A 13059-nucleotide genomic window follows, 5' to 3' on the forward strand; every position below is an offset into this window, starting at 1 on the left:
GGGGCTGGAGGCGAGGCAATGGTTGCTGTCGGCGCTGTCGGTAAGGGTGGAGAACGACCAATGTGCCACTGACTCGCGTGCCAGGGGATGAAGTACGCGTGCATCATCCGCGTCCGCTTTGTGTCCGCGCTGACCCAAATCAGGCTCAAATTTGGGTCGGAAACGGATCGGCAGGCGGATGAAAAGTGGGCACACGTCTGTTTTGGTCAGCGCGTTGGGCCATCTTTTTTGTCCGCGCGGACCCAATAGATGACGGTGGACAAAATGGGTCGCCCCGTTGGAGTTGCTCTTAAGACATTCATAACTACCAAATGTTCGAATTTAAGTAATAGGCAAGAACAATCTTTACTTCACTCTAATTATATACATGCTTGTATTAGAATGACTTATTGTAATATATAACTTTCGAACGTTCGGGTTTTAGCATCAGATCCGAATGGATCGGATGCCGTTAATTCCAGATCGCACTATGATAATCTATCTTTTTTTGCGGGGTGTCATCATGATCTATTTTGGACTTTCATAACTACCAAACGTTCGGATTTAAGCAATAGGCAAAAACGATCCTTACTTCATTCTAATTATATACATGCTCGCATTAGAATGACTAATTGGAATATATAACTTCCGAATGTTCGGTTTATAGCATCAGATCCGAATGGATCGGATGCCATTAATTCCGAATCGCACGAGTCCCACTACACGATCTTGCAGGAGTTCAATGTCGCGATCCAGTTCCGCGCGAGAAAAATAATTAGCTGAAAAATAGTTAGCTTAAAGGGGTAACGAACCCACAACCCAAAAGTATACAAGCGCTAGTAAGTGACGCACTAGATAGAAAAACATTTTTTAACCTTGGTTACTTCCCTAACCAACCTTAACCAACAATGAAAGGTATTGTTTTTCTGTTTTTTTGTAGATTTCACTAGTGCATCATATGTTGGTGTTTCTGCGAACACTTCAATGAGTATTATTCATGTCACGAGAAATTTTGTTCTCCACGAGACACGACCCTGTGATGGGTGTTGCATTTCAAGTGCTGAAGATGGATTCATGTCTTCACACATGCTTCGATAGTTTGCAATGATGATGTTAGTGATGCGGTCAATGAAGCCTTCACGGGGACTCATCAATCTTATTGATCAAGATATTGAGTCTAATCAAGTTATTAGGTGAGGCATGGTGAAGTGTTTAGGTTCCAGCAGCACTAAGCATATATTTGGAGGCTAACTTACGAGTACAAGAGTAAGATGAGAATCTACACATAACGGACGTGAATTTAACATAATGAAGAAGTGATCCTGACTTACGATTCAAACATAACCCCACCGTGTTCTCTTCCCGAACTCTCTCAAAAAGAGACGATCACGGCTACACACACAGTTGGTGTATTTTAGTCGAGTTTACTTCTAGTTTGCTACAACCGGGTGTTAAACAGTTTCGAAGTTGCCACATAACCACGGGCACGACTTTCAGAAAGATTTAACCCTCTAGGGATGCTCTAATTCATCCTTCACAAACTAGCCACAAGTTGCGCTTTAAAACCTCAACCTCGAGATAGTCAAAGACCCTCGAAATCCTAGTGCATAAGACATTCGAGAAAGGTAAAACAAATCCAGCAAGACTGCCCGACAGGTGAGATCCCAATAGGAGCCGCGTGCATCTCTTTCTCAGGGCACTACCAGATGAGCACTACGTAAGGTGGCCGGATAGAAATCTGCCGAGTTACCCCCAGATGGCCCCGCAAGTGACTCTGTTTGTACCAACACTCATGAGGAGCACTGACCCGGGTTGTTGATTAATTATACATGGGATAGCTAAGCCCTATGCATGTTGATTAAGTTGTTAAGAAAATATAGTATCAATGTTGGGCCTTGTCGGACGAGTTTTATCCCAAAACAAATTATCAAGGCATTTCCCACAACAACCTCAAGCATGTTAGGAGCGCTCAATATGGAACATAACACCAGTAAACGAAAACTAGGGTGGCAAAGGCCGAACAAAACACCGAGCAAAAGGCCAAGCCTTCGGCCTTTTACCAAGTACTAGTTGAATGCCCGTGCATTGCCACGAAATAATATATATATCTTTTGTAGAAGTCATATGTCTGGTGTCTGACTTGTCACAATATTAGAGAGAAAATCTCTTGTTTTCTAATGATTTCTCAATATGTAGCGGCTAACATGCACTCACATGTTTCTTTCTACAAGCGGCACATCTCCAACATCACGTCTCTTCAAGGAGAGAAGTTCCTCTTCCTCCTTCCTTCGTTTCTATGCCAAGAAGATCTTTGTTGCTTCATGATAGTTTTAGAGTAATTTAATTGTTAATAAAACTTCTACACTCCAAAGCCATGTGCACATGTTATACCACGGAGATTGTAGTATGATGTCCTCTTTACCAACCTCTGTACTCTTTCGGATCCATAAATGTTGTGTTGGGCCTTTGTCTCCGGCGTCAACCTACTTAACATATTTTTGTAGTCGTCCCACTCCACATCGATCCACCATTGTGCCAAGGTTCTCATATACTTTGACTATACCTCCGTTTCCCGCATACTTTAGGAAATCTCCAATGCCACCTCTCCTCCTCCTATACTTCAGCAAATCTCGAACACCGCATCCATTGTCCTTTTGACCAATCATGTACTGTGTCTAGCTTCTAAACATTCCCATTTTGTACTCGCTCACCACACAGAGCAAAGATTTTAGGCAAATCAACCGATTATTGGAAAGGGATATTATTGGAAACCATCGATCTCTTATCAAATAAGAGCTTTGTTGCTAATTTTATGGTACATGTTTGGTCTAGTTGGTTGTCATAATATAAAGAGTATATGAACAATCATAATTGGTGGTTTTTGATAGGCAAGTTGACCAAGTTTGTTGTGCATACTTCAAACATTTGCTACCGGAGAAAATTTGAGTTTAGATAATCCAAAACTGTATGTAAAATAAATAACAGATATGCATGGTCTCCCTTGAAAGGACTTAGCACACATTCAAAACATTATCAAAAATTACAAAAAGAAATGTATGCATGATCTCTTGAAGAAGTCGTCAACAAATGTGATGCACAAACAATGAACTAAATCTGAACCAGATACATACATGATAACATTCTTCTCTTCTTGCTCTGGTTCAATTCTAACAAATCTCCTCTTTTTTCCAACTTTGGCATATACCACTTCATGTCAGGCGGGGCATCTATCTATGCTTACATTGTCCCTATGAAAGAGGTGGATCATTAGATAATATGCAAAATAACCTGCAAAGAGAAAGAAAGATAAGTCTTTTTTGTTGCCAATATATACATATATTATCAATTTCACCACCCTGGATAAGTATGCATCCTTACCGAATACACAAAATTCATGACACATATAATAAACATTGGAAAATTTGTAATTCCGGCCTTATATTCTCTCTTTACGTGGATGTACCCAACCGACTCAATTGATTAACAAAACATAGAATTATTCTGTTGGTAATAGTCATGTTCGTGCCCAGCAGAGAGGCAGATGCACTCATGCAGCAACAGTTACCAAGCCATCGATGCCTGCACCCCCGGATAGAGAGGCTTCACAGAGGCCGATGATGACCCACAAGTGTAGGGGATCTATCGTAGTCCTTTCGATAAGTAAGAGTGTCGAACTCAACGAGGAGCAGAAGGATCTGACAAGTGGTTTTCAGGAAGGTAATCTCTGCAAGTAGTGAAATTATCGGTAACAAGTAGTTGTGTGACAAGAAGATTCATAGCAAGTAGCAAGTAACAAAAGTAACCACGGTGCAGCAAAGTGGCCCAATCCCTTTTGTAGCAAGGGACAAGCCTGGACAAACTATTAAAGGAGGTAAAGCGCTCCCGAGAACACATTGGAATTTCTGTCTAGCTAGTTTTCATCATGTTCATATGATTCGCGTTCGCTACTTTGATAGTTTGATATGTGGGTGGACCAGCGCTTGGGTACTGCCCTTACTTGGACAAGCATACCACTTATGATTAACCCCTCTCGCAAGCATCCACAACTATGAAAGAAGAATTAAGACAAAGTCTAACCATAGCATTAAACTAGTGGATCCAAATCAGCCCCTTACGAAGCAACGCATAAACTAGGGTTTAAGCTTCTGTCACTCTAGCAACCCATCATCTACTTACTACTTCCCAATGCCTTCCTCTAGGCCCAAATAATGGTGAAGTGTTATGTAGTGGACGTTCACATAACAGCACTAGAGGAAAAACAACATACAACACATCAAAATATCGAACGAATACCAAATTCACATGACTACTTATAGCATGACTTATCCCATGTCCTGAGGAACAAAAGTAACTACTCACAAAGCATAATCATATTCATGACCAGAGAGGTAATGAATAGCATCAAAGATCTGAACATATAATCTTCCACCAAGTAATCCAACTAGCATCAACTACAAAGAGCAATTAACACTACTAGCAACCTTACAAGTACCAATCGGAGTCGCGAGACGGAGATTGGTTACAAGAGATGAACTAGGGCTTGGAGATGAGATCGTGATGATGAAGATGTTGATGGTGATGAGTCCCCTCCGACGAGAGGAGTGTTGGTGATGACGATGGCGACGATTTCCCCCTCCGAGAGGGAAGTTTCCCCGGCAGGACGACCCTGTCGGAGCTCTAGATTGGTTCTGCTCAAGTTTCGCCTCGTGGCGGCGGCGAATCCTCGTGAAAGCCTCCTCTTTATTTTTTCTGGAACGAAACCCTTCTTGTAGCAAAAGAGGGGGGCCAGAGGGCCACCAGGGAGCCCACAAGCCCCCTAGGCGTGGCCACGGGGGGCGCGCCTAGCAGGCTTGTGGCTTCCTGCTGGCTCCCCTCTGGTACTTCTTTGATCCAGTATTTTTTATAAACTCCAAAATAAATCCTCGTTGATTTTCACGGCTTTTGGAGTTGCGCAGAATAGGTATCTCAAACTTGCTCCTTTTTCAGGCCAGAATTCGAGCTGCCGGCATTCTCCCTCTTAATGTAAACCTTGCAAAATAAGAGAGAAAATGAATAAGTATTGTATTGTGAAGTGTAATAACAACCCAAAAAGCGATAAATATCAACATGGAAGCATGATGCAAAATGGACGTATCAACTCCCCAAAGCTTAGACCTCGCTTGTCCTCAAGCGAAAGCCTAGATCAATAAACATGACCACATGTTTAGAGAGAGATGTGTCGAGAAAACAAGATACGGACATGCAGGCATCATGATCAGAGTCAGAACAGCAATACCATCATATAATCTCTCATGCTAAAGTGATAATTCCTTCACAAAGTAAAGTATGGATCAAGAACCTTACTCAGAATTAACAACCGATAACATTTAGTCATTGAAACAATTGCAATTTATCATAACATTGGAAAGAGTTAAGTAAGAGCTTGTAAAGCAAATCCACATACTCAATCATCCTTTTGTCTTCTACAATTGCTACAACTCACGTGGTACTCATGAGATCAAAGTTTCAGTCGGACACAGAGAAAGACAGGGGCTTATAGTTTCGCCTCCCAACCATTTACCTCACGGGTAATGTCAACAATAATAATTCATGAATACTTACCTCCAAGTTGACATATGAATATAGATCTTTCCATAGCATATGACATTAGCCAAGATAAAAGCGAAATAAGGAATTGGTGTAGATCACCATGACTCTTTCAAGGGCAAAAAGTAAAGGTACAAGATAGACCCTTCGCAGAGAGAAGCAGATGTTGTCATGCGCTTTTGAGGTTTGGATGTGTGTCCTCTTAGTGTGGAGGAACGTCACTTTATATTGCCTCCTGTGATAAAGAACTTTATTATGCAGTCTGCCGCTTTTATGTCTTCCTCATCACAGGTTCGTACAAAGCTTATTTTCCACACACTAATAGATCATACATATTTAGGGAGCAATTTTTATTGCTTGCACCAATGACAACTTACTTGAGGGATCTTATTTAATCCATAGGTAGGTATGGTGGACTCTCATGGCAAAACTGGGTTGAAGGTTTATGGATGCACAAGTAGTATCTCTACTTAGTGCGAAAGTCTTGGCTAATATGAGGTGGAAGCAATCGTCACATGTCAAGGGATCTCTAGTCATATAACATTGTTCAGAACCAAGAAAACATAATTCATTATGTTGTCTTCCTTGTCCAACATCTAGTTCTAAGCATGTACACAACAAGGAATATGCTAATAAACGACGCTATTTTTTCGTCGCTACATGGTCACAGTTTTTAATTTACGATGATCTCACGACGAAAAACCAAGCGTCGAAAACGGAGCGTCAGAAATGACTTTTACGACGATTACTGGATTGTTGTAACCTTTACGACGATCCTAAATCGTCGTTGGCAATCAAACCCAGTCCTACGTGGCAAAATTACGACGAAATCAAAACATCATGGTAGAAATCAGCCCAACCCATTTCACTTGATCACATGGGCTGATTTATTATTTTGAGCTTTTCCTTATTGGGCTTCTTTTTGGGCCTTAGCCTATTTACAGCCACTTTAGTATTTTGTTTTCAAATTTTGGTTTGTGGCCTTTTACTTTTTATTGATTTTCTTTTTTAGCCATTTTATTTTTATACTGGTCCCACATGTCATGTTGATCTCAAAATTAGTCCCACACGTCAGAAATTTCACATTTTGTCAAATAAATATCATAACTTGGTCCCCTTGTCAAGTTGCCATTTCATAGGTATTCAAATCACATTCAGAATCAATATTTCAAACAAGATGGGGAGCAAATGAAATTCATCCAAACCAACATTAAATTTGTCTATTACAATCTTTACAGTACACCACAACCCAGATATACCTACTACTGCCTACTATTACAATACATATACTACTCTTTGTTGATACACTTCATAGATTCACACTTGGCTTTGTACTTCACCTGTGCAAAAAATAAAAATAAGATGTGAACTAACACTGCAGGTATTTAAATAACAGCATTTACAAAAAAAGTGTGAACTAACACTACAGGTTGTCATATACAAAAATAGTAAGTTGTTCAAGTGCAGATGAGGTCAACTTCAAAAGCTAAAATTGCATCGACTACTGTCTGCGACAGTTAAAATATATAAGAAATTTGTTCATATACAAGAAAAGTAGGTTGTCTGCTTCCAGTGGCACCAAGTATAAACTGAAAAAACATGTTCGGACGACCAACTAAGAATTAGTGGAACATGAGAGCACTGGTTCATCTCAAATACAAAAAAATAAGACAAGACTCTGAAGTACACCTAAAGAGTAGATTGATCCAAGGTCTGAAAATCATTATATGCATCAGGTAGCATCGTTTTAAGATGACCAACGCATGTTGCAGAACAGCTACAGATTATACAACTATGCAATTTTGCATGAGAAAAATACTCTCCCAGGCCAGGAGATTGAGATCATAGAGCCTGATGAACAAATGGACCTTCAACAAATTAGCATCACTCTTTTTGGGCTTTGACGACAAAATAACAGGAAGAAAGGTCCCTATCTAAATATATGAAATTACTAGTTCGAACATATTGAGCACACACTTGACAGGGTATGCTATAAAGAAACTGGATACAAGCTAAACCCGTGGACTTCCTAGAATATGCTACTACAACTGAATTCCCCTCTATAACCATGAACATTTCAAGCACGAGCAGCAAACTGGTCAGCAGAAAACCGAGCTTAGTGCTACCCAATAATAGCAGAAAACCGAGCTCTTAGTGCTACCCAGCTTTACATCTTAACATAATACAAGATCCACTGGGGCATTTCGGTAGAACCATTCATTATTACTAGCCCACTACAAAAAATATATGAACACTAGTCCTATATAACCCAAATAGAAAATGTGGGTGCATAGGGGAGGGGGGCGAACCAAATGTAGAATAGGAGTTGCTTTCAGTGTTCCGAATCGACCATTTACGCGTGCAACCAATTCATGCACTTGACTTGCTAGCTTCTGATCTGCTCATGTGAGTACATAAAACATTAACAAACCTGAAAATATCATTAGCTTAAGCAGAGCTAGTCGACTATAGTTTTTTTTAAATGTTAACACATGAATTACTATCAATAAAATATGTAATCTCATTAAGGATTGGATACCATGACTCCATGAATGTTCTCGACAGAAACGATTTATTGTAATCACCTAATGGTTAGTACATGCTAGCAAAAGTTAAATCTTATTACTAGAAACTAAAAGTAGATAATTACCAATAGTAACTAAAAGTAAATCTTAATGAGGCATTTTTATTTTGCAAATTAAAAGTAGAGAATTACCAATAGTAATATGCGTTCAATGATTACTAAAAACAGTACTCTGAAATATTCTAAGGCTGGTTGTAATGGGTAGTATCATATACTAGTATCATGCAAATGATAGTAGTGTATGATGCCACATTCGTAATGCATAGTATCATATGTTGGTATCATAGTGTAGTTCATTTATTGTCATGCAAGACACATAGTAGGACATCATTTAATATGATACGGTATCATGATATGATACTCAACCCTCTCTTTCTTCATTTAATTCTATGCCACCTCATCGAAAGTGCCTAGTTGGCATGCATGATACAACCTATGATACTACCATTACGGGCAGCCTAAGGAACCCAATCATGCAGAAATTTATGTTCTAGACAAAACACTTCAAGCATTACCGCATCTTCTAGTTCATTCACAAGAAGTGTCAGCAACAAATTTGGGAGTTCCATTACTTCAGCTAGTAGAAGCCTAGAAGGTATATTATTTCTGAAGCATGATATCAGATTGTACTAAATTATAAACCCATTCAAGTAAGTAAATATTCTGCATGTCCATTATACGAGTTATTTGCATAGAAGGCACAAACAAAATATAAACCATAGAAATGAATCTTACATTCAGGTACGTCACTTCTGGTTGGCACTGCAATCTGCAGTAGAACTACTTTGTATTCAGAATCCAATTCCTCGTTTTCCTCAAGAAATTTCTCAAAGGCCAACACCTTTTGCAGGAATCCTTTAATCATGTCTAGCCGGTCCACACCAATATTACCTATCACATTAGCAAACAAAAACGAATGAAATAACGTAAAATGCTGAGAATCCAGATGTGTATATGTTTGACCAAGCAAAATCAAAGAGCTAAATAAGGAGATGTTACATAGGAAATATGTTCATACCCTTCGGCGAGCAAAAAGTTCCCTGACAGCGAGGTGCAGCGACGGTTTCCTCGACGGCTTCTGGTCCTCGGGAATCTGTTGCAGCGACAGTTTCCTCGATGGCAAGAGGTACTGCGAGCTCTTCCTGATATCTTCATGATGTTATTGCTGCTGCTGCTGCTGCTCGTCACTTGTCACCACCGCCTGTCGAAGCACAAGAGAAAGAAAAAAGAAAGCATGGTTACTGATATGAGAATAAGCAGAGCAAATTATGTGCATAGGCATTGTAACAACTTGTTTCAGACTATTTATGGCCAACAAAATACTGTACGATTCGGGCTCATTTAATTTAATTTAAGAACAACACTACATATATGAGGATGTGACAGCCAGGTGCTGGTCGACATGCCTGAGCTGTATCACCCCACCCCACCATTGGTGACCTGGTTATTTAAAATTGGTGACAGTAATGTTGCATCCTTCCAAAATAAGAGTAATAGTACTTGCTTGTTTGGAGACAGGCATGATGATTAAGCAACATGTAATGGATTAAGATGGGTGGGCAAACACAATACGAAACGCTCTTGTGGCCACTTACAAGTTTTTTACCAAACAATGACTGCCATATGTTGTTTATGTAACTACCAGATTAGCTGAGGGACATTACCAGGCCGTCTGTTAGGATTTGCCATATTGTTGTAACTACCAGACTGTAGAAGATAACTACTAATCAGGTTGTCCAGGTGATATTACCTGCTTGTTCCTTAGCAGTCACCATGTTTTTTGTAACCACCAGATTGTCTAGGCGATATAACCAGGTTCAAGGCTGTCTAACTAGCTATTGTCACAGAGTAGATATCTAAGTACACATAGGAAAAAACACAGCACCAACCCAGGATCCTGAAATAAAATATGTACAGAACACACCACACCATCGGAAGCTAATAAAGCCTACAGGCATGGGCACAAAATCACATCACCTGTGGCATATGGCAACAGGGGCAGCGAGGTTGAATATTTGCCTCCGAGTGGGCGGTGGCCTTGCAACGCCGCTGGGACCGAGCTCCTCCCAGTGGTGGCGTGGGCGTGGCAGGGCGAGCCGACCCCTCCGCCTGCAGCTCACACGCCTTCTCAGCGCGCGAACGGCCGCCTCCTCTTGGTCTCGTCCCTGCCTGCACCCCTCAGATCCAAGGAGAGCGGCAGTTACTCACCCGGATCTGGATGAGAAACTGGGCCGACGGCAGCTCTGCTCTGCTCTGCTCAGGTCGGCCAAGCTGAAGGTTCAAGAAGCGGAAGCAGGATGTGTGTGAGGGGGAGAGAGAGGCGCGTCCCCATCACCGGTTTGGTGGGAGCGCCGAGGTGGCGGAGGTTTGGGTGGAGAGAGAGGCGTGTCCCCGTCCTCGAGCTTTGGCGTTGTGAATCAGGGGCGGGGAGCAAGGGAGACGAGGTCACGCTGGGTGGAGATGGAGGGTAGATGAAATATGATGGTGGGAGAGAAGGGTGAATGGAGAAGGGAACGCTGAGGCGAATGGACGCATGCCTGGTCTCCCGCCTGCGTCTGCTGTAGTCAAGGGAAGCTGGAGGACTCAAGAGGAGGGGGAACGGCCACGCGCCTCTTGGCCGCTGCCCCCGTCTCCTGCTGCTGCTCCCCGGAGGCGGCCATCTCGTCCTCCTCCCCGAGCGCCAGCTCCTCCTCGTCGGGCTCCTCCCCGCACACCTCGTCCTCCGCCGCCGGGTTCTCCTATGCCTTCTCCTTCTTCTCCCGCGGCGCCTTGGTGGCCTTGGGCGCTGGCTTCTTCTTGCCAGAGGAGGTGCCCTTGCGAGGGCGCTTGGTGACCGAGGCCTCCTGGTCAGCCTCGGGCGCGGCCTTGGCAGAGGAGCCCCGCGACGGCTCGGCGGCCGAGGGCGGCGAGCTTGGCGGCGCCATGGGCTGGCTAGGGTTCCGAGGGAGGGTTCGGATCTGGGAACGAGGGAGGGAGGGAGGGAGGGAGGGATGGGGGTTTGGGGCGGCAGCGGACTGGGGAGATTGGACTAGGGAGATTGGTAGGGGGAGGTGGGGATCGGGAGGGTGGCGGGAACGGGGAGGAGGTGGCGGCGGCGGCGAGGAGATGGGGACGAGGAAGGAAGGGTGGGATTGGGGGATCTGAGCTAGGGTTTGGGTTGCTTTTTTAGTTTTTTCTATAGATAGATGGATGGATGGATGTGGGATGGAGAGATGGATGGATGGATGGATGGACGCCATGTCATCGATACGTGGAAGAGTTTTCATTGGTTCAAAAAATTAGTAATTTAAAATTGTTTGCAAATACAAAAAATAGAGGAATATCTATACCTATTAATAAAAGAAATAGATATTCTTAGTGCGTCATATTATTTTATGAAAAAACTTGTGATGTTTCTGACATTAAACCCGTAGTATATATTAAATGTTCTTTTAAAATATTCATATCTTCTAAACCGTAACCTCAAATTTAACATGTTATATATGGATTTTGATTAGAAAATATATAGAATCCGAATATGATGTTATTTTACCTGTTAATCATTTTAAATATATTATCTAGAATGCAATTTTAATCAATAATGTATTACCCGTCTCTCTTTCATACCGATACTCATTTGGATTGTGGATGCACATCTCAGCAAAATCAGGATTAGAGACGAAATTGAAGATCACTTGGCCGTATTTTTGTACGTATTAAATCTACATGCAAGATGTATTTAAAGAGATGACCTATGGAATCTTGAATCTTATTTTTGTAGGCTAAGATCATCTTTGTTTTTGTAGTAGCTACAAATATTTAAATTATAGATCATTTTTTTTAATTAAGAGTGTGTGGTATTTTCCCCCGTTGCAACGCACGGGCACTTTTCCTAGTATGATCCAAAGTATTTATGAGAATTCTTCGAGAATTTTTGGAATGATACGGGCCGGGCTGGGATCTGTGGTGGATGTGGGGTGTGGATCTGTCCGCCACGTCATCGATCCAGGAGAGTTCTATTCCATCTAATAGGAAAGCTTCAAATAATTTGTGTTTCTTTAGACTATTACTTTTATCAAAATAAACATGTTAAAAATTAGTAAAAAAAATCACAAATTTTCCAAGCCTTCTAGAGACTATAAACCAATACCACACCAAATTTCATAAACATGAGAGCTTGTTTACATTTTCAAATAATATGAATGGCCATACCCGTCATTTTGACCGCATTTTGAAATGGCCATTTTGACTGCAGTCGCGCCGGTCAAGCCGCCTCCGGTTGTCGCGCCCGTGTCCGCGTCGCCGCCCGTCGTGACGCCTCCTCCCGTGTCACCACCGCCCGTGAAGGCGCCTCCTCGCGTGACGCCGCCACCGGTCACCGCGCCTCCGCACGCGACGCCGCCACCGTTATTTTTTGTTAGAGAAGAGCGGCAGCAACTAATGGCGATCGAATGAACGTTTCTAAATTTTTTCTTGGTGCAGAGCGGGAGAGGACGGCAGTACGGGCGCTGGGGGATCGTCGTGCAGACCGCCGCCATGGTTCCTTTTCCACTGGAGCTGATGTACGTACATACATATCCCTGGTTATTTGCGAGTTTCTTTGCTCTGTCTGTGATTACTCTCCTTTTGCACGTACATCATCCATGGTGGTGCAAATTTGAGTTTATGTGCTGATGCATTACTTTTATGTCTAGGTTCTGGCCTACAAAAGCCAACCGAAGGATGAGATAGATTGCTGCCGAGATCGAGAGCATCCTCAAGGGCATCATCGCGAAAAGAGAGAACGCCTTGAGGGCCGGCCAAGCCACACGCGACGATATCCTCGGACTGCTGTTGGAGTCCAACATGGCACACAGCAGGGAGGGCGGCAACTCCAAGGCATGACAAGGCACGATCTCCTCGGTTCATGTTGTGGGCACGACTATGGATGG

General features: G+C 42.5%; 1 long non-coding RNA gene across 1 annotated transcript; it reads right to left on the bottom strand.

The window, feature by feature from the left end:
• Window positions 1-6731: 6731 nt before the first annotated feature.
• Window positions 6732-7963, bottom strand: LOC123425809. The gene is made up of 2 exons (XR_006621900.1): window positions 7875-7963; window positions 6732-6905 (listed from the first exon to the last, which is right to left on the bottom strand). It is a non-coding gene; the product is annotated as an uncharacterized LOC123425809 (long non-coding RNA).
• Window positions 7964-13059: the final 5096 nt, after the last annotated feature.

This window comes from Hordeum vulgare, chromosome 2H (assembly GCF_904849725.1).
Source record: "Hordeum vulgare subsp. vulgare chromosome 2H, MorexV3_pseudomolecules_assembly, whole genome shotgun sequence".
Lineage (NCBI taxonomy): Eukaryota > Viridiplantae > Streptophyta > Magnoliopsida > Poales > Poaceae > Hordeum > Hordeum vulgare.